The 21,330-nt window shown below is 45.2% G+C and overlaps 1 protein-coding gene across 2 annotated transcripts in view; it reads left to right on the plus strand.

Moving 5' to 3' along the window:
* BRAF (B-Raf proto-oncogene, serine/threonine kinase) overlaps positions 1-21,330 on the plus strand; it is a 1,813,806-nt gene that overhangs the window by 614,639 nt on the left and 1,177,837 nt on the right. The gene's annotated exons all lie outside the window — the stretch shown is intronic.

Consider the following 21,330-nt stretch of genomic DNA (forward strand, 5'->3'; position numbering starts at 1 on the left):
CTATAAGAGGATCGTGGTCACTCGTACTGGTCTTTGCCACTTCTAGTCTTATTATTTCTGGCAGCAGATTGTCTGGTACAAAACAGTAATCAAGTGTCGCCTGACTACTTCCATTAGACCAAGTAGTTGCTGGTGGGATATCCTCAGGAATATTTCCGTTCAGCAAGTGCAGATCCCTTAGGGTCATCTCTTCCAACCAGTCAATTCCTCTATGGATTTTCTTCTTGGAGTTTGTATTTCTTGACAGACGTTGGCCGTTCAGATCTTGCAGACAATTAGCATTCAGGTCTCCACAGATAAGTATTTTGAGGTTGGTATGTTCTGATAGTGAGGATTCTATCGGGTTCATTACAGAGTCTGTGAAATTGATATCTATTGTTGCCTCTGGGGGACAATAAAGATTTACAATTAAAAACTCTTCAGACGTACTTTTGCAATGTATAGCTTCTTTAATTCTGAACGATTGGACATGAGGTGTAGGGTTTTCTGATGATACCACTCTGAAATCTCAATTGTTTTTTATAAGGATTAAAAGTCCTGAAGATAGCCTGCCTTTGGGACCTCCTTTGGCTGGGTTCAAAAAGGCAGTGAAGCCATCCGAAATAGGGACAGACTTCAGCTATGTATCTTGGAGACAAATCAAGTCTAAATCCAGTAAGGTAGGGGACATATCATTAAATAAATGGCCTAAACCTTGAGTGTTCCAACATCCGATTTTTCCAACTAGCATACAGGCTTTTCTTCTGGCTCTAGTTCCGAGGACTAGTCACTAAAGCTCTAGCCAGCCAATCTCATGATTGTTTACTTTCGGCCTCATTTTTGTTTTTAGTCAAGTTTTTCATTGGCATTGATTGATCAATCTTTGGTTTGGAGCCTTTTATGGTTATTTTTATAGTTTGACGGTTTTCAGTTTCTTTGGTGATCTGAAAAAGATGATGCATTCCGTCTTTAGTTTCATCTCTTGGAGGAAGAACTTGTGACATATTCACAGGGTTCGACTTTCTGGTTATCGCTATTTTTGCTGGCAACTTTCAGTCCAGTCTAAACTCCCATTTTCTTCCTCTGCGTTGTCTTTTACGCCAAAGCCTATTGTTCTTAGCTCATCTTTGTCTTCCAAGACATTCAGGTTTTCATCGCTTATGCCCTTTGTTGTGATCGCTCTAGGTTTTGGAATATATTGCATCGAAATCATCAGGTTAGCGCGATTTAAGCTCAGTCCATCAGATTTTTGAATACGTTCAAGAAATATACAATTTCTGTTTTCAGTGTGTCTCTTTAGTGGCTTCAAATTAGTTTTCTCGTTTGCTTTCCTTATTTTATTCAAACTAAACATTGGTTGTTCACTGTATTCTGCTTTTTAGGTAGTTCAAATTTTACTGCGTGCAGTTTTCGGGAATAGAATCTCTCGTAAAAACTGGCGAATTTGTAGGCTCCACTCTAGGTTTAGATTTTACTAGCACTTGTCTTTTTACACTTAAAGAGCGAAATTTCGGGGAAAAAGGCTTGGGGTTTTCAGAGCTGATCTCTATATTTTCAATCCTTTTTTTTTGTTTTTAAGAGGACTGATTAGAACAATATTGGATTGCTCATTAGAGACGGTAGAATCTTCAGATTCATCTTCATGGATAGAAAACTCCAACAAATCGGTAACACTCAAATCGGGATCTATAGCATTACGGCTTCCGCTTTGTGTGCGTTTTAAGACTTTTGGTTTATGGATTGGTTTGCAAACAGAACCGGATACAAGTGTATCAGGGGCTGCTTTGAAGCAGATTGAATTATTTGTGTTGGTCTTTTCTTCCGCTCCTTTCAGTATTCTAAGAAACCTTCTTGAATCACATGTCTTTGCCTGGGTCCATTTTTTTATATTTTTCGTTTTTTGTGTCTGAAATGTTTTTCCTTTAGTTGTTCTTCTAGATGTAGATTTCACTATGTTTGAAAATTGAGAACAGATTGGGTTTGTCTTGGTCTGTGGATGTTACCACTTTCTTTGAGGTCGTGTTTGGTATTGAATTTTCTTCAACAAACACACAGTCTTCGTTGTGTATCATTGCAGCTACAATCATTTCGGGGCGGGGGCATGGGCAGATCTTGTCTAGTGAAAGTGAATCCAATGTCACGGAACTTAGACCTGGCAAAGTCACACTCGTTGATTCTTCAGTTACATTCAGCTGTTTTGTGGACACTACTTTCTCCATAACCATGATTCCAAGTGTAGAGTTAGATTCTTGTAACGCTCACCTGGTATCCACGGGGACGTCACTCAGCCTGTTCTGACCTCTTACGACCTCGAACCCTTCCCTGGAGTCTACTCCACTGGAGACTGGGCCTTGTTTTCTTGGAAAGTGTGCTCTTCGTCCTGCTTTCAACGCAGGGGCACGTTGATTGATGCGGGCTCGCTGCTGCCTAGTTACTTCACTGGCAAGAGTCCGACAGGTAAGTATAATGAGTCTTTTGAACAGTTCTCTAACTTCGTCCCTTTCCTCCCTTAGATGATGGCTGGTGTCCGGGGATGGCGACGTGCTGCTGAGATGAGTAGCGCTGAAGGTGAGTGAGAGCGCGATGCGACCCTTTCGTATTTGTATTGAACTGAATTCTTTTTCTGTGTCTTTTAGGTGCCGCAACGTTTTCAGCATGGATGCCGGTTAAGACGAAGAAATGCGGTGAGTAAGCGCGGTATGCAGCGCCTCTAGATGTTTCCACACTAACCTGGAGTGTCTTTTCCCTCTTGCAGATGGATGAGAAATTCCGGAGACAGAGTTCCCCCAGAGCGGCTGGGATTCAGGTAAGCGTTTGAAGCTCGTACAGTCTTTAAAAATAAGATTTGCTGAATGCTTACTAATGCCTTTTTTCTGTTCTTTTCACTAGGAAGCGGCGTGCCGGGATGGGAATGACACCGCCGAAGATGCCCGCAGAACAGAAGAAGCGATGAATGATGGGCAGAAGCGCTGCATGGTAAGGCTGTTCCGAACAGTGTTCTTGTTCTTGCAGGAGCTGAGCGCAGAAGAAAGATGCAGGCCTACTGGAGACCGATCCGAACACGGTGAGTGTCACGCTGCAGGTGCAGAAAACACAAAGCATGTTTCTCAGCCTGGGCGTGGCTTAAATAGTCTCTGGGTATCCCAGGTGTCTCTGGGCTGAACCACACCCAAAAGACTAGACTACACATGCAGTTCTGGGAACCGAAATATGTGGGGGCATCCATCTTGTCCCCATCAAAGCACTACAAGTCCAATTCCCAATGTTATCCTATGGGAGTGAGTGAGTCTGGTGCCACAAGCGCCAAGTCTGACTCCAAGTGGGTCTTTGGAGGGATGGAGAGGCCCTTGAGGGCCATGTAGGTGATCGTGGCCTGGTTCCAGCCTGACATCTTGGAGGGCTGGGGACATGAGGGGCAGGAATCATGACAATTCTCTTTCAGCAGTTAGATGAATCATACCCTTTGTCGGATCTTGCTTAGAGAATGTTACAATTTCCTACACACCTTACAAGAATATTCTTTTATTTTCTTTGCCATCTTAGAGCATATCAATTGAGGTTTTCAACACAACGCTGTAGAATTATCTTTCCCTGGCTCTTTTTTCTTTAGCGTGTTCCATAACATTCTCTATTGCGATCAATTTTGAGTTCATGAGCGCCATGAGTGTATCTTGATCCTTGTAGTTGTCGCATAAGGATTTGTACAATTTTAAGTATGGTGCAAGCGTTATGTTGAATGCTGAGATTAGACGTTTGGAGATTTTCCCCCATTCAGGCAAAACGCAGCATGTGCCGTGTACTTTGTGTCTTGCATCCTTAGGTTTAAAGCAGTGTGTTGGTTTTCTGTTTCCTACTTCAAAGGCTGACTCGGAAGAGTCGGTTGAGGAAGATGAATGCGAGTGAAAGACAGTTTTTTGGAAGCTGAGTTATTTTAGAGGACATCATGTTAGTCGTCTCCTCAATGATAGCCCTGTTGGCTACAATCTCTTTGCTTGCCAGTTTCGATTGAGGTATAGCTCGCAGGAATTATCGTTTCGACAAGTCTGCTTGCGGCGGTTCTGTGAGGCCCAGTCTTTTTTCTATTCTAAGCCTTATTACGCATTTTTGATGTTTTTCTTTAAAGCAACCTGGGGTGCTTTGATGTTAGACTCTTTACTCATCAGTATCTGTTCGATACTACACAAGCTGGCTACTTCTTCCGATTTTTCATTTAAGGTGACACATTCACTATCGAACTCGTTGGATCCCTTTGCTTTTACCAACAAAGTTTCCATCCTCTTTTGAGAAACGCCATTCCAATCAAAAGCTGCCGCAGCTGGAGAGTGAACTGAAGTCAGCTCCTGGTGCAGAGACAGCTGATCAGAAGTACTGTTTGAGCAAGGGATGGAACTGCTGGCTTGTGTAAAGTTTTTGTGAGGACTATATATGGATTCAGTTCCTTTAGCGGTTATAATGGGAGGCAAAGAGGGTAAGTCGACGCTTATTCACAACAATGCCTTTCAATAAATCTTCATCAGTTATTTAAGCAATGATGATCTGTTTTGCTGACAAGTCATTTGTTTTATCATTGGAAGCAACGATTAAGGGGCTGTTTCGTTAGTAGCCACCTTCTTCATATCACGTGGCTTAAAATGCCATTTAAGAGTCCCCAAGTCAGAGGTGGAGTAATTTCGTTTTTTTACACAGGATTCCCCTTTTTTCCCAAATGTGAATTCTAGGTCTTTTGTTTTTGAGTCCGAGGCACCAGGTTTTGGGCTGCTTAGAATGATGACTTATTTAGCCCTCGTTGGAGCTGAAGAGGCAGGTAGATCAGCTTTTTGCCTGATCGAGGTTGACAATTCTTGATTTAGCTCTGTTTCTGTTGTTAAGTTAGTCTCGTTTACAAGACGTGTTTCAAACTCATTAGCATTAACTGATCCTTCTTCAGATCAGTGCGGCTTTGTAACGCTGCAAGGGTTACATGATTTCAGGCTTTCAGTTTCTGCTGAGCAGCATGTCAAAACCGGAGTCAGGCTTTCCGCAAAGCCGGAGGGCGGTACTACCTCGCTAGGCTCCTCCTCAACATTCGCTCCGCAGCAGGTGCCGAAGCAAGCACAGAGGGCAGGCAGAACCCCCGCAACACCAGCCGCTACCCGACCCTCGCCCACATTCCACTCTACTGGGGTAAGTTCGAATGCATTCAGAGTATAAATGATTGGTGCTGATGGCACAGGTAGGGAAGCTTCAGTTTGGGGTGGGCTAAGTGACAAAGTGGGGGAATTTTTTGTAACGCTCACATTCGACTTCGCCTGAAGCGAGTCTTGTTGCTTTCGAGTCTTGGCTGATTTACTTTTCCCACCCGTATTGAGTGAAGAAGCTGCGCTGCATTATGCATTGTTGGTGTTGGGAGAAGAGGATTTGGGTATCGCGCTAGCACGTACCTTACTCCTTGTCATCTGGGCGTGTGTAGTCTCCAAATCCTCCTCCATTGGAAAGAATAGTTTGTTTGATTTGCTTTTTCTGGTTCGTGGGATGTGTTAAATCCTTGAAGCTGGTTGCTTCACATACCCGCAAACACTCTGCAAACACTCTGCAGTCGCTCCGCTAGGGAGTGGAGTTTTGTAGTGGTAGTCTTGTAGTAGACACTGCAGACAGACTGCAGGCAGGCTACAAAGTGAACAGACAGGAAAAATCCTTGTGCTCGCAGCTTCACACTCTGCAAACACTCCGCACAGTTTTACTTCATGGTTGGCTTACAGCAGTGACATCACTTTGCCTGCCCACAGCACGTGGCCCGGCGCTATTCGTTCATGTGCCAAATGGTCCACTTTGTTACCTAATTTTCGCAGCACCCATCAAGGCTAACCTTAAATGGCAGTCACCGCGAGATCACCATCCATGACCGTTCCAGCCTTCTAGTTGGGTGTCCATATCCAAACCCTCTCGTTCCGTGAGCAAAGGCCTCCCTTTTGGGGTGGGGGGTACTACCCTTGGTGTCCTGCTAATTCACTACGTCTGGGCTGCACAATGCAAAAAGATACACAGCCATGTGCTGCATTAAAAGCAATTTTGTTTGTTTTATAGGCGTCTCTGCACTCCGTCTAGGGCCATTGTCTTGATCCACATGGACAACATGATGGCCATACATTATGTCAAAAAATTGAGTGGTATTAGATCCATCAGGCTATGCAAATTCTATACAGCTTTGGCTCTGGACCATTATACAGGGAATCTCCTCCCTCCCCCCTCCCTCACCAGACACCCCCTATACCCACAGCCAGTCATCTGACTGCCCCCCCTTAACACAGGAGCGGACACCACCACCAGCAGGTCGTCACAGGCTCCTTATGAGTGACAGCTGGACAAGAAAGTTGTGGGGGGGGGAAGGGAAGGGCAGATCTTCCTGAGCAAGGGTTCTCCACCTATGGATTTCTTGAAAAACAGCACAGTGCTCAAAATGTGCTCTGTCTACATACCAGGAATCTCTTGGGGTCTTCTTGTTGGGGGACCCTCCTTCATGGGATGTTAAGTTCCTTCATGCTTGGCCTCCACGTCTGATGAGAGGCAAAATCCTTCATGAGTTGAGATGGTCCCCCGACTACAGAATGCTCATTGTGGCCCCTTTCTGGCCAATAAGGTATTGTCTGTAAGAACCTTCATGAATTAACCAAGAGCCTTCTACAAATGGTACCATTTCTGCTCAGTAGGAGTCGACAGGGAGGGGCAAGGGCTTCATCTCTGCCTCCTTCAGTCAATCAGGGTATTGCTTTTGTCCTTGATGACCGAGTGTCTGGGCAATTGGAACTCCATTATGAACTTTGAGGTGTTGTGAGCATCTTGGAAAACATTGATGCCTCACTACTGCATTAAATGGTTATTTCTGCAACTAATACCTTCAGAAGGGATCTAACATCCTTCTGGCATTTCTGGAAGATGCCCTTGCATTATCTCGAGCCTAGCTAGGTTTGCCCTCAAGCTGGACTCATCTTGTACATATCTTGTGGTCCTATCTCAACTTAGTCACCCTGATCTTTCCCTTAAGAATCCTGTTGTAAAGAAACATTTGAATGGTCTATTTCAACAGTTCCTCCACGTTGAGGAATCACCGTCCACACTGGGATATAAAGTTGTTCTCTATGCACTCCTACATAAACTGTTGGAGCAAATGGTCTCCGCAAAAATGAAACAAGAGACCTGTGAAGGACTGTTTTTACTCATGTTCACTTCTGCCCAGATCTAAGCTCTGTAAATCCTTTCATTAAGTTAGAAAAGAACAAAGTGGTTCTCTACACTCCTTGTATTGTCTTGTTACAAGTGGTTTCAGAATCCCACATCAACCAGGAAATGAAACATCTTGTATTTTTCCTTTATCCTGCCACTAAAACAGAAAGGAAGCTTCACAACCTTCATTCATGTGGTAAAAGCACCCACATCTTATTTGGCCCATTTAAAACCTTTCCAGACATTCTTGACCACAGGCCCTCCTCCAACCCCCAGAAAGACACTTCAGCCATTCAATTTGGCAGTAGCTGTCCCGGTGATGGCCGCATCTAACTCGCTGTTGACCATGATCTTGCCAAGGGGGCGTGCCTAACTGCCATGCGAGGAAGACATACTTGCCAGGGAGCTCCTGCCGATCCGATGAATAGAACCTCCATAACTGCACTTTAATTGACCTGAAGCTGCTCAAAAGATGCGTATGGCATGAGGAAACATCTCAAACTGTAACCTGACAGAGAAGCTCTGGAACATAGGCTGTGGAGAGTTTTGCTGTGCCTCTGTGAGCGGAACGAAAAGAGGAGCAAGATGGCGGTAGAGGTCGGCCGAGCGCGAGGCGACAAGAGAGCTGGAGCTCGCTGAAGGAAGCCAGTGACCAGAGCACCAGCTACAAAAGAGCTGCAGTGACTGGCAGGGGATTTCAGAAAGGATCGTGGCAGCAAGAGATCCCCAGGCGTGGCTTCAGTACACAGGCCAGTGAATCCGGAGACGTGGAACGGAGTCGAGAACAAAGGGAATCAGCGGGCGCACATGTGGAGTGGCCCGACTGCGGCTACAACGCGGAAGAGAGCTTGGGGGGGACCGAGACCGGAATGGGGGAACTGGCCTGTACAGGGACAAACAAGCTGCTGAAGGACGGTGAATGTAGACTCCCCTCTGACAGGGACGGAGACAGAGGCTGTGACAGCAAAAGCCGAGCAGAGATCTGGTGCAAATTCTGAAGACCTAAGGAAGCGGTAAGGAGTGGAGGGAGGGGGAGCCCAGGGCAGGTGGCGCCAAACGACTATGTACTAATAGGGCACCCCTCACCCTTATAACTGCAAAGGGGTGCCTAATGCGGCTGATAGACGCCAGATCCAAACACGCAGCTCAAACGCGTAATAAGGACCTGCTCCCCCCCCCCCCACCCTCCCTTCCTCCCAACGGAGGGCACAAAGTCACACAGACACGATTGATGGCCCCGGGCTGGGAGTGGGAATGAGCGAGGAGCCCAGAGGGCAAACTCGTAGATGTGAGGCACCACAAGCAGGAAAATCCTAGGGAGGAGGCTATACAGCACTCCCTGGATAAACGCCAGGCAGAGACTAAATGATTACAGTGACATAGTCTCCAGAAGGGACAACACCCTCTGGAGAGATCTCTTCCCCCACCCCCCTCCCCCTCTCCCAAGTGGGATCACAGGACTGCAGGAGTGACATACGGACCACATTCACATGAGCGGGCTCCTGGACAGAGGGAGCAACGGAGCAGCATGACATTTATGGAAGGTTCCGGTTGGGGGACCCTTATGCGGTGCCGGAATACTAATGAAGCCTAAGAGCCTGATCAAAGTACAAGAATAGCCTATGACAGAGGACAGTGAACACTGTGTCAATACTGGAGGTGGAGGGTGCAACGAGCCGACAGACTGCAGCATAGAGCTGCGGACAAGGAAGCCTGCACAGGAGATACATCACCCCCTGAATTGAGAGATCTGACCCATGGTGTGAAAGCTACTGCGAACCTTGGGGGTAAAATGAAATGCAAGGCTGGGCCCTAGGGAGATGCGCACCTGGGTTACGCCTCATAGAGAAAGAGTGTGAGAGCAGGGCTCTGCCAGGGTCAGCGGACACCACAAAGAGGACATTGGGCGGCGCAGCCACCTTCTGTGTTAGGGACACTATAGCCCCCACGAGAAGATACACTGCAGAGAGCCAGAGGGGCTGCATGGATGACGAGGCTGAAGCCACATAATATGAAGTAACCCCTGACCCTGTAACTCCCCCTCACTCCCTGCCCTTGGTACACAGCAACTGCAAGGCGGCACTAGTGTAAGAAACCAACGGAAAGTGCTTATGCTCTGATAGAGGCCTGGGGGGCCGGATAACATTTTGCTGCAAAAGCCTGGAGAAAAAGCAAGGTAACCACACACAGAATTTGTTCAAGAACCAGGGAATCAAAAGACCCAAAAAACACCATGTGGTAGACCTGGTGGGGAAGCGATACTGTAGGGGACTCGACCTACAAGACTCGTCACGGCCTGTGGCAGCAGAAAGCTGGGTGTAGCACAACACAATAGACGCGGGTGGCCCAAGATATCGCTACAGACAAGACACTGCTAACTGGAACTGGAACACAGTCTCTCGGGAACCAGCGCACAGCGAGACAAGCAGGAAGAAATGACGACCAAGTGCAACAAAAACGAACGCAAGCAAGCCACTTTGGACACCTTCACATAGGGGCCACCCAGCCGTCAGGAAGGAAGCAGCGAGGACAAAGGGAAGGAGCAAGTACCTCCCCTTAGCAATATGGCTGAAAAGGGGAACCAACAGATACTCAAAACCATTGCAGCGCTACAAACCACATTGGAGGTGAAGATCGACGCTGTAGGCATAGATGTGGGACTGTTAGGTCAGGATGCCCGTGCCAAAGCAGAACATACTGGGAAGCTGGAAGAGCAGGTCAAAGAAAACACGGCAACCGGGGTGCAGACTTATAAGAACATTGACATCCTCCAACAGAAAGTCAAGCTACTAGAGGACAGGGAGGAAGGGCAAGCACGCAGAAATGATATCCGAATTGTTGGGCTGCCCGAGGAAATATAAGGGGCTGACCCTACCCGCTGTATTGAAAACCTGTTGCTCCAGGAAATAGGGGAGGGGGATCTCACGCAGGGGTTCACGATAGAGAGAGCTCATCGTTCTGTTGTCAGGCGCCCGCCGCCTGGCACACCACCGAGACCTGTGATAGCCAAGTTGCTGAACTATAAAGACTGTGAAAAGATCCTGGCCTTCTCCAGGTCGGGAGGGACTATAAAAAAGGGCATCTGCAAACATCTCAATATACTTTGATTACACCTTCCAAGTGCAGAAGAGGAGAGCCCAGTATATAGTGACAAAGGCCTGACTCAGGAAGGCGGACCTAAGATACATGCTGATATACCCAGCCTAACTGAAAGTGATATATAACGGCAAAGCCCTGTTCTTTGAGACACCGGGGGTGGCGCAGGAGTGGATGGACAGAGCTCAGATCCCGGAAGCAGCGGAACAGAGTCAGCGCGCCTAAGAGAGGAAGAGACTACTGGTGTGGTTGCATGCAATAATACTGTCCAGGAACATGAGTATATGACTAGCAATGGTTGAACTTGGGCTAAGTAGTAACAAAATGTACAAGTAATATGGAAGCTATAAGAAATGTGACAAAGCAACAGGAGCAGAATTGTGAGTTACGGAAACCCAGTAGAGGGAACGCTTTTAGCAGAACCTCCACCCCCCCCCCCCACGCCTCCCCACTCGAGAAGTAGATTAAGGGCTACTGTACAGGGCTTGCCCGTAGGGCACCAGGAGACTAGTCTAGCGACCAGGTTGAATGGAGTAAAAACATTGGCATGGCATAGCAGGACGAGTTATGTTTGAAGTTTTTGTGTGGGGTTGGGACAGGAGGAAGGGTTAGAAGAGGGGAGCCTAATAAATATAATTACATACTGCATCAAACTCCTACTGAGACTGGCTACAGGCTGGTGGCCTCGTGGATACCCTAGACTGGTCTATAATGGCTGTTACTATTAGAATTATGACCTGGAATGTCAGGGGTCTTAACAATTACATGAAACGCAGAAGAGGGAGCATGTATATCCGGAGGAATAAAGTGGGGCTAGCATGGTTACAGGAAATGCACTTAGATGCACAAAAGCAAAAGAATCTAGAGAGGGTGTGGGGAGGGGTGATGATGGGCTCCACATACTCGACATATGCAAGGGGGGGTCTCATCTCGGTAGCCCCCAATATACCATTCAAAGTGCTGACCGTGAAAACTGATAACGAAGGAAGGATGGCTATGTTACACAGGATATTGGTAAATCGGGAGATTTGTGTTGTGAATACCTATGCCCCAAACCATGATGCTACTGTGTTTTTTAGAACACTATATGCGACACTACGACCTATAGGGGTGGGATTTTGATTTGGGGAGGATATTTTAACTGTACGGTAGACCCCACCAAAGATAGGTCAGATGCCAAACACAGACGGCCATCTCCTCCGGCGAAGGTACTGAACTCGTTAGTAGAGCATTTCCAACTGCGGGATTTATGGAGGGTTAAACATGGCGAAGACAGGGAATACTCATTTCTCAACGCCGCATAAAGTATATACAAGAATAGACTACATGTTTACTGGGGTGGAGTATGAATCTGAATTTCCGGAGCTGGAGTGTTTAGCTAGAGTACTGTCAGATCGTTCGTAGCGAGGTGGATAGTGTCCACCCCAAGGCCACCCATTTCCACGTGGAAGTTGAGGAGTGAATCGCTGCTGGATACAGCATTTGCTGAGCAGGTCAGGAAAAGCACAATTAAATACATTACAGTAAATGAGGGGAGCGTGCAGAAGGTGGCTACATTTTTGGAGGCATACAAAGTGGTCATCACAGGGGAAATAATAGCCGAGTCGGGAGGAGTGCAACAAGTTATTGTCAGTGAACTGGAGAAGATAGAAGAGTAATTGAAGATGCGGGAGGTGGAGGCCCCGGTAAACAAGGAGCACCTAGACGAAGTAATCACATTGAAACAGGCAGGCCCGATGCAGTGGGACAGGTTGGGGAAGTTTAATTTTGCGAAATACCTGGAAAGAAGCCATGCGCAAGGGGATAATCCTGGGAGAATGTTAGCCTGGCTGTGCAGGCGTAATGACACTAGGTCTCCAATATGCTCCATTCGGAATACAGATATGGAGGAGGTGAATACGCAAGAGGGCATAAATGAGGTGTTCTCGGAGTACTATAGGGCATTATATGTGGACTCCCAGGGAGGCGGCTGGAGGATATGCAGGAAGTTCTCAAACAGATACCCTGCCCAGGTTAGATGTTCTCCAGGTTGAACCTCTGGAGGCACCCTTAACTCTGCATGAGGTCGAAGCCACCATTAGGACACTGCCAATGGGGAAAGCGACAGGAACCAACAGGCTACCCAAGCAAATTTGATAAAGCCTATGCCGATAAGTTGGCGCCATTGATGGCTAAAGTGTATAACGAGGCGTATGCAGATAATATCCTGCCTGGGAGTATGAGGGAAGCCCTGATAGTGCCGCTACTCAAACTAGATAAAATGAGCACAGACTGTGGATCCTACAGACCACTGTCACTGCTAAATCAAGATAGCAAGATCCTCACTGCTATCTTGGCTAATAGACTCTGAAAGGTAATACACGTGCTGATCCATCCAGACCAGACAGGGTATGTACCAGGAGAAACATCTCGGAGAACCTTAGAAGACTGCACCACGTGATTTATAGTACGGAGAATCGCACCTCCGAATGTGCAGTGGCCTCCTTAGATGCGACAACGGTATTTGACTTAGTACATTGGGACTGGTTATATGCCATCATGACGAAGATCGGGTTTGGCCCGCGGTTCATGGAATGGCTACGGTTAATATACACTAAGCCAATGGCCAGGATCAGGATGCGGAGTACTTCGTCTGAGGCGTGGCAACTGTATAGAGACACGAGGCTGGGGTTCCCATTGTCCCAGATGTTCTACATCATAGCGGCTAAACCTATGGCGGCATATTTGAGGCAGGAATATGGTCATGCAGGCATAGACATAGGTGTGGTGAGACATGTGGTGTCAATGTACGCGGATGGCGTGTTGGTATATGTGAGTAATCCGGAGACAAATCTGCCATACATTCTGGAGTTACTGGATAATTCTGGTACATTAACGGGAATCAAAATAAATAAAAATAAGTCATGCATGTTCCCGCTGCCCCCTACTGTGAAAATAGCGCAAGAGGACTTACCAGACCGTCCCCTGACCTGGAGTAGGAACTCCTTTAGATATTTGGGCATTACTATTCATCATGACCCTAAGCAAGAGTACGAAACCAGCACAGTGCGAGCCAAAGCCGGGTTGGTAGCGTCTATGGGCTTTTGGAATAAATTACCTTTGTCAGTGATGGGCAGAGCAGCGTTGTTAAAAACAGTTGCACTGCTTCAGGAATGTCCCGTACGATATACCGAGGTGGTACTTCTGAGACTTAGACAGCATATGTAGGGAGTTTCTGTGGCAGGAGGGGAGGCACACGGTAGCCCTAAGCACACTGCAAAGGCCGTACGAACAGGGTGGGTTAAAGATACCAAACTTTGAGGTATACTTTCTAGAGTACCAGCTACAGTACGTGATGCATTGGATGGCAGATGATCCTACTGCAGAAACAGTGCTGCTACAACCAGCTGTAAAACAAAGATACATGAGGGACCGCCTGTGGCTCCCCACCAAGGAGCAAAATGGGAACCCCTACTTAATGAAATTGGGTATCGGAGTCTGGCATAGGCCTGGTAGGATTATGGGAATAGTGGACCTACTCTCACCACAGATACTGATAGCGCACAATCCTGGAAGGGAAACAGGGCAGTAGGGCGGTGATGAGAACAAGGTGGGAGATGTGCGGAGTGGCAACGGTGGGAGACCTGCGGAATGAAGGAGGGTGGAAGACACTTGCGGAATTTCAAGAAGTTACAGGCATACACGCAGGACAGTTCCTGCTGTATAACAGTCTTGAAGGTATTGCAAGATAGATGGCCAAACAATATGGAAGGGGACATTGAGAATGAGGACTTTGAGACGTTGCTCACTGGAGTGGAGGGAGGACACGCCATTTCTAGAATTTATGAGATCTTGATAGCCTAAACCTCACGATCAGAGCTGAAATGCAAAGAGAAATGGGAACTGGAATTGGGAAAGACGTTTGAGGATAGAGAATGGAAAGTAGTAACATTGTACCATAAGAAGTTCTCCAGGAATGCCAGACTACAGTTAATACAACTGTATGTCACACAGAGAGCATACCTCACACCTGCTGTTATTTCAACCTTTAAAAGGGCCACTAGACAATGTCCCAGGTTCAGGGCAGAGGATACTGGGCTTTTACATATGTTTTGGGAGTGCCCGATTGTACAGGGATTCTGGAATAGGGTGGCAGGTAAAGCAGCCCACTGAGGCATAGAACTGGATATCCAGACACCGGAGGCTTGCATGCTTAGCCGATATAAGAAGAATGTGAAAGATAAACCGTTGAACAAGCTCAAAGATTTTATGTATATAATGACTAAACGCAGCATAGCCATGGGTTGGAAAGACACAAAAGAATCAAGCACAACCAGATGGTGGAAGGACCTGGGAAAATGGTGTGTAGCGAGACAGGGGTATGGGAGAAGGCACTCGGAGAACAAAATCCAGATGTAGAAATGGATAGCGCTAACTGTAACACTGTTTGCAAATAAAGGAGGGGAGGAGGCTGTGGAGTCGGCACTAAGGGAGGTTGATGCGTTGAGATAACAAATGTATGACTAGATAGGCTTCATAGGCTAAGTTATGGGGGGTTTTGTAGAGTTAGTTGCGGTGGATGAACACACATGACATTGAAATGTATACTATGACAAAGTTTGTAGTTGTTTATAAAAATGCAATAAAAATATTTAAAAAACAAAAAAAAGACCATGACCTTGCCAAATAACATTGTCTAGCTCACAGGACCAGGTTTCCTATCCACCCATGCCACAGCCCAGAGTCAGGTGGCCCAAACCTCTACAGTGGGCTCAGTCAGTCACGTTTTAATCCCTACCCACAGATAACAAAAGCAAAAAGTTGGAGTTTTTTGGCCGACAGTTGTTTGCGTCTGGTACCCATGACAGCGTTGAATGGAATTTGAACTCTGAGACAGAAGAGTCTTCCCTTGCCTGAGATGAAGAGGGTTTCTTCTCTTGAGGCTTGGACACCTCAGACTGTGTGTCTAAAGCCATCGGTACAGGCTCGGTCATCCCCAGGCATTCGTGGATGCAAGTGTATGGTTGTGCCCCCGGGCTAAGCTCTTGGTTATCTCCTTTAACAGTAACAACCTTTTCAGGAAGAATGTGGATGAAGGTCTGGCGAAGTTTAGGACCTTCAAAGCCGCCACAAAATCCTAAGGGTTGGCCATCTAACAGCCCTCCTCTACTTCCTCCTGAGATCTTCCCTTTTGGGTCCATCCCTCCAGTGTCCACTGTGACATTGGTCAGGGGCCCTCTGGCAAACCAGGCCAGCGGCTTTCTATCTGCAAGTGTAAGGGCAGAGGAGCACAGAGAGACCGCCATCCCCCTCTGTGACTACACATTTAAACCGCCTCTGAATCTGACTTCACCCACCCCTTTCCAGGCCGGGGACGGGAAGGACTGTCCTTGGACATCCTAGAGTGGCAGCTCACTAACTATGCCAGAGTCTTAAGTCATCCTGCATGGTATTGCCTCCCACTCATTCAATGCCCTCTGGACTGTCCTCGCTCTTCCCCCTTGCCAGACCTCCTCCTGCTGGAGGATGCCATTGAGCTGGTGCCTTGGACTGAGCTGGAAAGAGGCTGGTACTCTACTTTCTGGTATTGGAGGACAGGGCTGCGTCTCATCTTGGATCTAAGGGTTCTGAACTTGTGTTGACACAATGTTCGAGACGGTCACCTTGGCTCAGGTCATCCAGGGCCACGAATTGCATGACTGGTTGGTGTCACTGGACCTACAGAATGCCTACTTCCATGTGTCGATACCTCCTAAGCACTGGAAGTACTGAGGTTCGTGGTTAGGAATACCCAATGTCCTGCCCTTCGGATCGTAGTTTGCCTCATGGGTTTCATCAGGCTATTAGCTGTGGTGGTCACATGTCTCAGGAGGGACAAGGTTCATGTCTTTTCCTACCTTGACAATTGCATTATTCCAGCCTGCTGCCTAGATCTGGTGTCAATCCATCTGCATAACGCTTCCTGCTTGCAGTCTGCTACACAGTTTGGTCTTCTTTCTGAACTTCATGAAGTCTCAGCTGACCCCATTCAAGTCACTCCCGTTAGCCAGGGTGGTTCTGAACAGGTTCCCGAGCAGGGTTCCTCCTCCCCCTGAGTATAGGATTGTGAACATTCTTCAGATGGTTTGTCTCTTCCAGTCAGATTTTGGTTCCAGTGTCTTCAGGGCCTAATGGCACACTGCATCTTTATGGTGCCTGAGGCTCAGTTGCACAAGAGGTTGCTCCAGTGGCTGCTTCTTTGTTGACATGTTGCACCTAAAACAGGTTTATGTTGGGGGAGGTTTATAAAGTGCAGGCTATCCCTAATTGGTATCGTAGCATTACTAACAAAACCATTAATGAAACAATCAGGGAACAGTATAACATTGTGAATTCTGGGAAAATAGACCTGTTTTGAGCTTTTTCCTGAAACATAACAGGTCTTGCTCTTGTCCAAGTACCTTGGGTAAAGAAAACCAAACCTTTCTGCTAGGTAGGAAAAGGCGCTACCTCCAGCTCTTGATTTGTTTATTTTTGGGACTACCACTAAGCTATCCAAGTATGATCTGAGCTGTCTTTTAGGTTTGTACAATGTAACACTTAGTCAGGATTCATTCCATATATAGTTTCATGTATCATGCATGTAGTTTTAAAACATTATTTTTGTTATCAAGTGCCAATGTAAAGAGCCTAATATGATGTTATTTTGTCATATATTCTATTTATTTTTTTAGCAGGATTCTTGCTGCTGCATTTTTCAGGTGTTTTAGTCGTGAGAAGGCAATTTGGCAGCTCTAAATAAACGCTATTCGTAAACTCATAATTGTAAGGACACAAATGAATTGTGAGGACACAAACTTTTTTGCTGTCAGGAGCTTATGTTCAAAAGACAAAAAGGGAAGCTGATGTTTACGTTTTTTTAAATGCAAAAAGCCTGATTTAACGGTTTGTAAAACATGAGATTACATCGTTTTAAATCAAGAAGTATGAGCAGATTACTCACTATGGGCCTCATCACGAGTTGGGCGGAGCGGTAAAACTGGCGGTAACGCTATTACCGCTGCATTACTGCTCTGCCCAATCCAGAGTATGGGGGGAAACTCTGACCTTTCACCTCCAGCTCTGAGCTCTGAGCTGGAGGTGAATGCGCCAGCTTTCCGCCCATTTTCAGTGCAATTAACGCTGCAGTAATTGCGCTGAAAATGTCCCATTAAGTCTTATGGACTAAAAATGGGGACTTACCCCGTCACCCCAACTTGTGATCTGGCGCGAATAGCGCTGGACCAAGTTGTGGTAACGCTAATTGCATTGGGCTGTATTCTGGCAGATTCACCGCCGGGATACCGGCCAACTAGTGATGAGGCCCTATGGGTGCGAGAGTTGGGCAGTTGCCAAATGATGAAGGCCAGAATAAAGAGCTCCAATAGTGTTTAGAAACTTTGTTTCCATCCAGGATTCAATTGAGCTCAAGCTATTTTTTTGTTGCTCAGTTATTTGCTCTGTTGCCAGAATGACTAACCATAATCTCGGTATAGTCGGCATAATTTTTAAATAGCATATCTTCCTGTTTAATATGCTGGTCTAGAGGGCGTATATACAGATTGAATGGAACGGGAATAAAGAGAATGCCTGTGGCACCCCACGCGTTAGATTTAAATGTGCCCATTTTAATAATCTACTCTGTCAGAAAGGATTGAAACTGATCAGTGGTTTCATATGGAAGCCGTATGAGCCTAGCCAATTTAAAAGAATGTTCTTGTTCAAGGTATTGAATGCCGCATAATGATCAAAAAGGATCAGTACTACAGCGCTTCAGTTGACTACCTGCTTTCTAGGGTTGTCGAGCAGAGATACTTCAGCCATCTCTGTTACACATTCAGGTCTAAAGAGAAGTTGAGCATTGTCCAGCAGTTTATTTTGTTTAGTATAGGACCACAGTTGTTTAGATAATACACATTCTAGTTGCTGCTTTCCTAGTAATGGCAGTTGGGAACTTGTCGATAACGGCTTTCATTGATATTCAAAGAAGGTGGGGTGTGGGGAGATTTTCTAAATATTTAGGAAGTGGTTTTAACTCTGACATTTTCAATTGACAGAGACTGATTTAACCAATCCTTGATTTCAGGGATAATCACTTGAAAGTGTTTTTCCAATGTTAGGAGGCATAGATTAGCTGTTCCACATCCTGTACTTATATAAGGCAGTGTAATTGAGACTCGCATACATTTTCTTACCTACCATACAAGGGTTCTACAGTTTCACCAAAATGCATATACATGTTCTCCTTAAATTAGGATGCAAGATTTATCCACAATAGCTTGTGATGTCATTTACTCTGCGCTTAAACATAGATTGTTCATCTTATAATGATCAAAAATATCTCCTATTTTCGGCAGTAGATTGTTTATTTTTCAAATGTTGACTTTTAGCATATCTAATTGCTTTTTCATATGCCCGCAAGTAGGTTTTGAACAGATTTTCCAATTATTGGTCTCTAGTAATACACAACTTGCATTTAGTAGTTCTAACTTTCTGCCGAAGTAGATTTAAATCCTGTGAAACAGTCTTTAAACATAACCCTTCTTATAATTTGGGTCTTTAATAGATGTATTTCTTCAACCCTGATTTCTAATTTAGGATTATGAAATTAAGATTGGCTTAGCAGGCGTGAGAAGCAGCTCCTGGGTACCCAGCAATACCAGTCACCAGGAGCTACCAGTAGGGGACAAGGAGCTAGTATATAGCATTGCACAAATCTAACTTGCACTTGAAATTCAAACATATTGTATCCATTATTTATGGCCCCTTATGCTTTAAATGTCAAATAGATGTTCCCCAATGTTTGTTTATATATTGTTCCAAATGCACGGGGTTAAATTCATATAGTTGTGCTTGTTCGGCATCATTTGGCCTGGGGAGCCAAAAGTAGCTCCTGGTAACCGCTGATTTTAAGCTAGCCAGGCTCTTCTAGGCAAAAGGCAGAAGCTAAATAGCTCCCAGCTCCCCTCAATTACGAACCCTGCATTTAGCCTTCCCTTAAGTTGTAAAGAAGCATAATCAATCTGGTCCTGGTCAAATTTAGACCACTTTTCCTGAATTGCTTCTTGAGTTGCAGCTTTACAATGCCGTTTTGTTTTAACCTGCTCTTATCTTCTTCTAAAATTGCCCATTTGTCACACTGTTTGGTTTCTAATAAATTATCAAGATGTTCACTAGTGTGAATTGTGACCAATGTAACTTAACTAATACAACTTCTAAAATGATTTTGTACAGGGACTTAAAGCACCTTTATAGGAATCGATTGCTTGCATATCCTTGCTACGCTACCGCCACCACGTTTTGATTGCCTAGGGAGGGAGTGGCTATTTTAGTGACATGGGACCAGACCTGAGATTGGCAAAATGTAAGTCCTGTTCTTCAGAGCCATGATTGTTATACAGATAAAGTCTACACTAGAGTATTATTTTATTTACTGCTAATATGACATTTCGGCCACTGTTTAATCCATTTGCTGCGTTTTGAAAATTACCCAGTGCTGTGACAGTAGATTAATCAAATACAGTAAAGGATGATCCACATTTTCTTTTGTCGGCGGATCCATCATATTGGCTGATAAAGTATAATTTTTCTTACAATTTCATAAAATAACCCTCAAGTCATCTTGTTCCTCTGGTAAAATTGGAACCATACTTTGGGTCCTGGTGGGTGTCCTGAAGTTGATGGGTGCCAACTGGCATGCCTTTAGTGCACCTGCTGCATTGCTGTTCCATCTCGTTAGAAATAGTCTCTGTTGGGGGGTGTTCAGTTCCTGGCAAAATAAACCAATATCACTTTAAAACTGACTTGAAAGACAGCTGTCACTTGCCTTTGATGTGTGTTTTTAGGACATGTTAATTGTGTAATGTATGAATTGTAAAATGCATACGCTTTGTGTACATTTCGTATGAAGAGTGTACATTTATTCCATCACTTTACAACTGACATCAAGGTCAACTGAGACTTGCCTTTGTGTGTTTTATGTACATTAATGGTGTAATGTATGAACAGCAAACATACGCTCTGTGTGCAGTTCCTATGAAACATGCAAAGTCATTCTGCGCATGCGTCATATATAGATACATTAAAAGTTAATATCTAAAAATTGGCCAAGTTGATTTTCAAATTCTTTTTCAGTGCACCAATTCCAGATGAAATATAGGTGCCTGCAAAAGATTGTAATGATCAAAGCTGCCAATTTGAGATATTTGATCATGTTGTAAACAGTTTTTAACATGGGTTTTTCCCACACAAAAATAATATTTTGTCCCAAAGTAAAACAAATTTAAACTATGAAGCAGTTAATGTACAATTCAGACAATTTTGCATGCACAAATGGCTGCTTCGAAATATTACTGTGGAATATTTTCAGATTTTTGTATGCAAGCGTTCGAAAGTGGAGAAATGTCATTTTCTGAAACGCCAGAGACTTCATTTTAACCTTGACTATGCCTTGCACTAGTGCAAACGCATAATCGATTTAGAAAACACGTTTGTCTATTATGTAATTATTGAAATGCAAAGGGCATGTAGAAAAAAGTCATTTAAAGTAGTGGAAGTTCCTTTGAGAAAGCTTTTGTTGATATTTATTTAGCAAAGAGGCATTTTAGGATTTCCATGGAGACACGTCAATACAATAAGTAAAGAGGGACGTTTGTCTAAGTAGCGCACTGATATTGTGATAAAGGACCTAGCATAGCTGACTGACATGCTGATGCCATGAAGATGGACGTGTGTTATGATTTATTGGCGCAAGGGCATTTGAACTTAGGGCGAAAGATCGACTCTTTAGATTATCACAAGATGGCGGTTTCGCAACTGTACGGTTCGCATGTGTAAATGTCTGCAATTCTAAGGTAAGATGCATTGAAAGAAAAAATCGAATTGATTGATGTACATGTTCAAAAAATACATGCTTTGTGGATTGGTCGAAATAAAACTCCCTAGTGACCCTCTCCATTAATTATTGCTCTAATGAGAACAGAATTTGGGTAGGTGGGACTCTCCAGCTATTGTTGGAATGTTGCGCTGAAAGGTGGAGTGAGCAAATGAGTTGAGACG

The sequence above is a fragment of the Ambystoma mexicanum genome, chromosome 12, assembly GCF_040938575.1.
Source record: "Ambystoma mexicanum isolate Mex_15411 chromosome 12, UKY_AmexF1_1, whole genome shotgun sequence".
NCBI classification, from domain to species: domain Eukaryota; kingdom Metazoa; phylum Chordata; class Amphibia; order Caudata; family Ambystomatidae; genus Ambystoma; species Ambystoma mexicanum.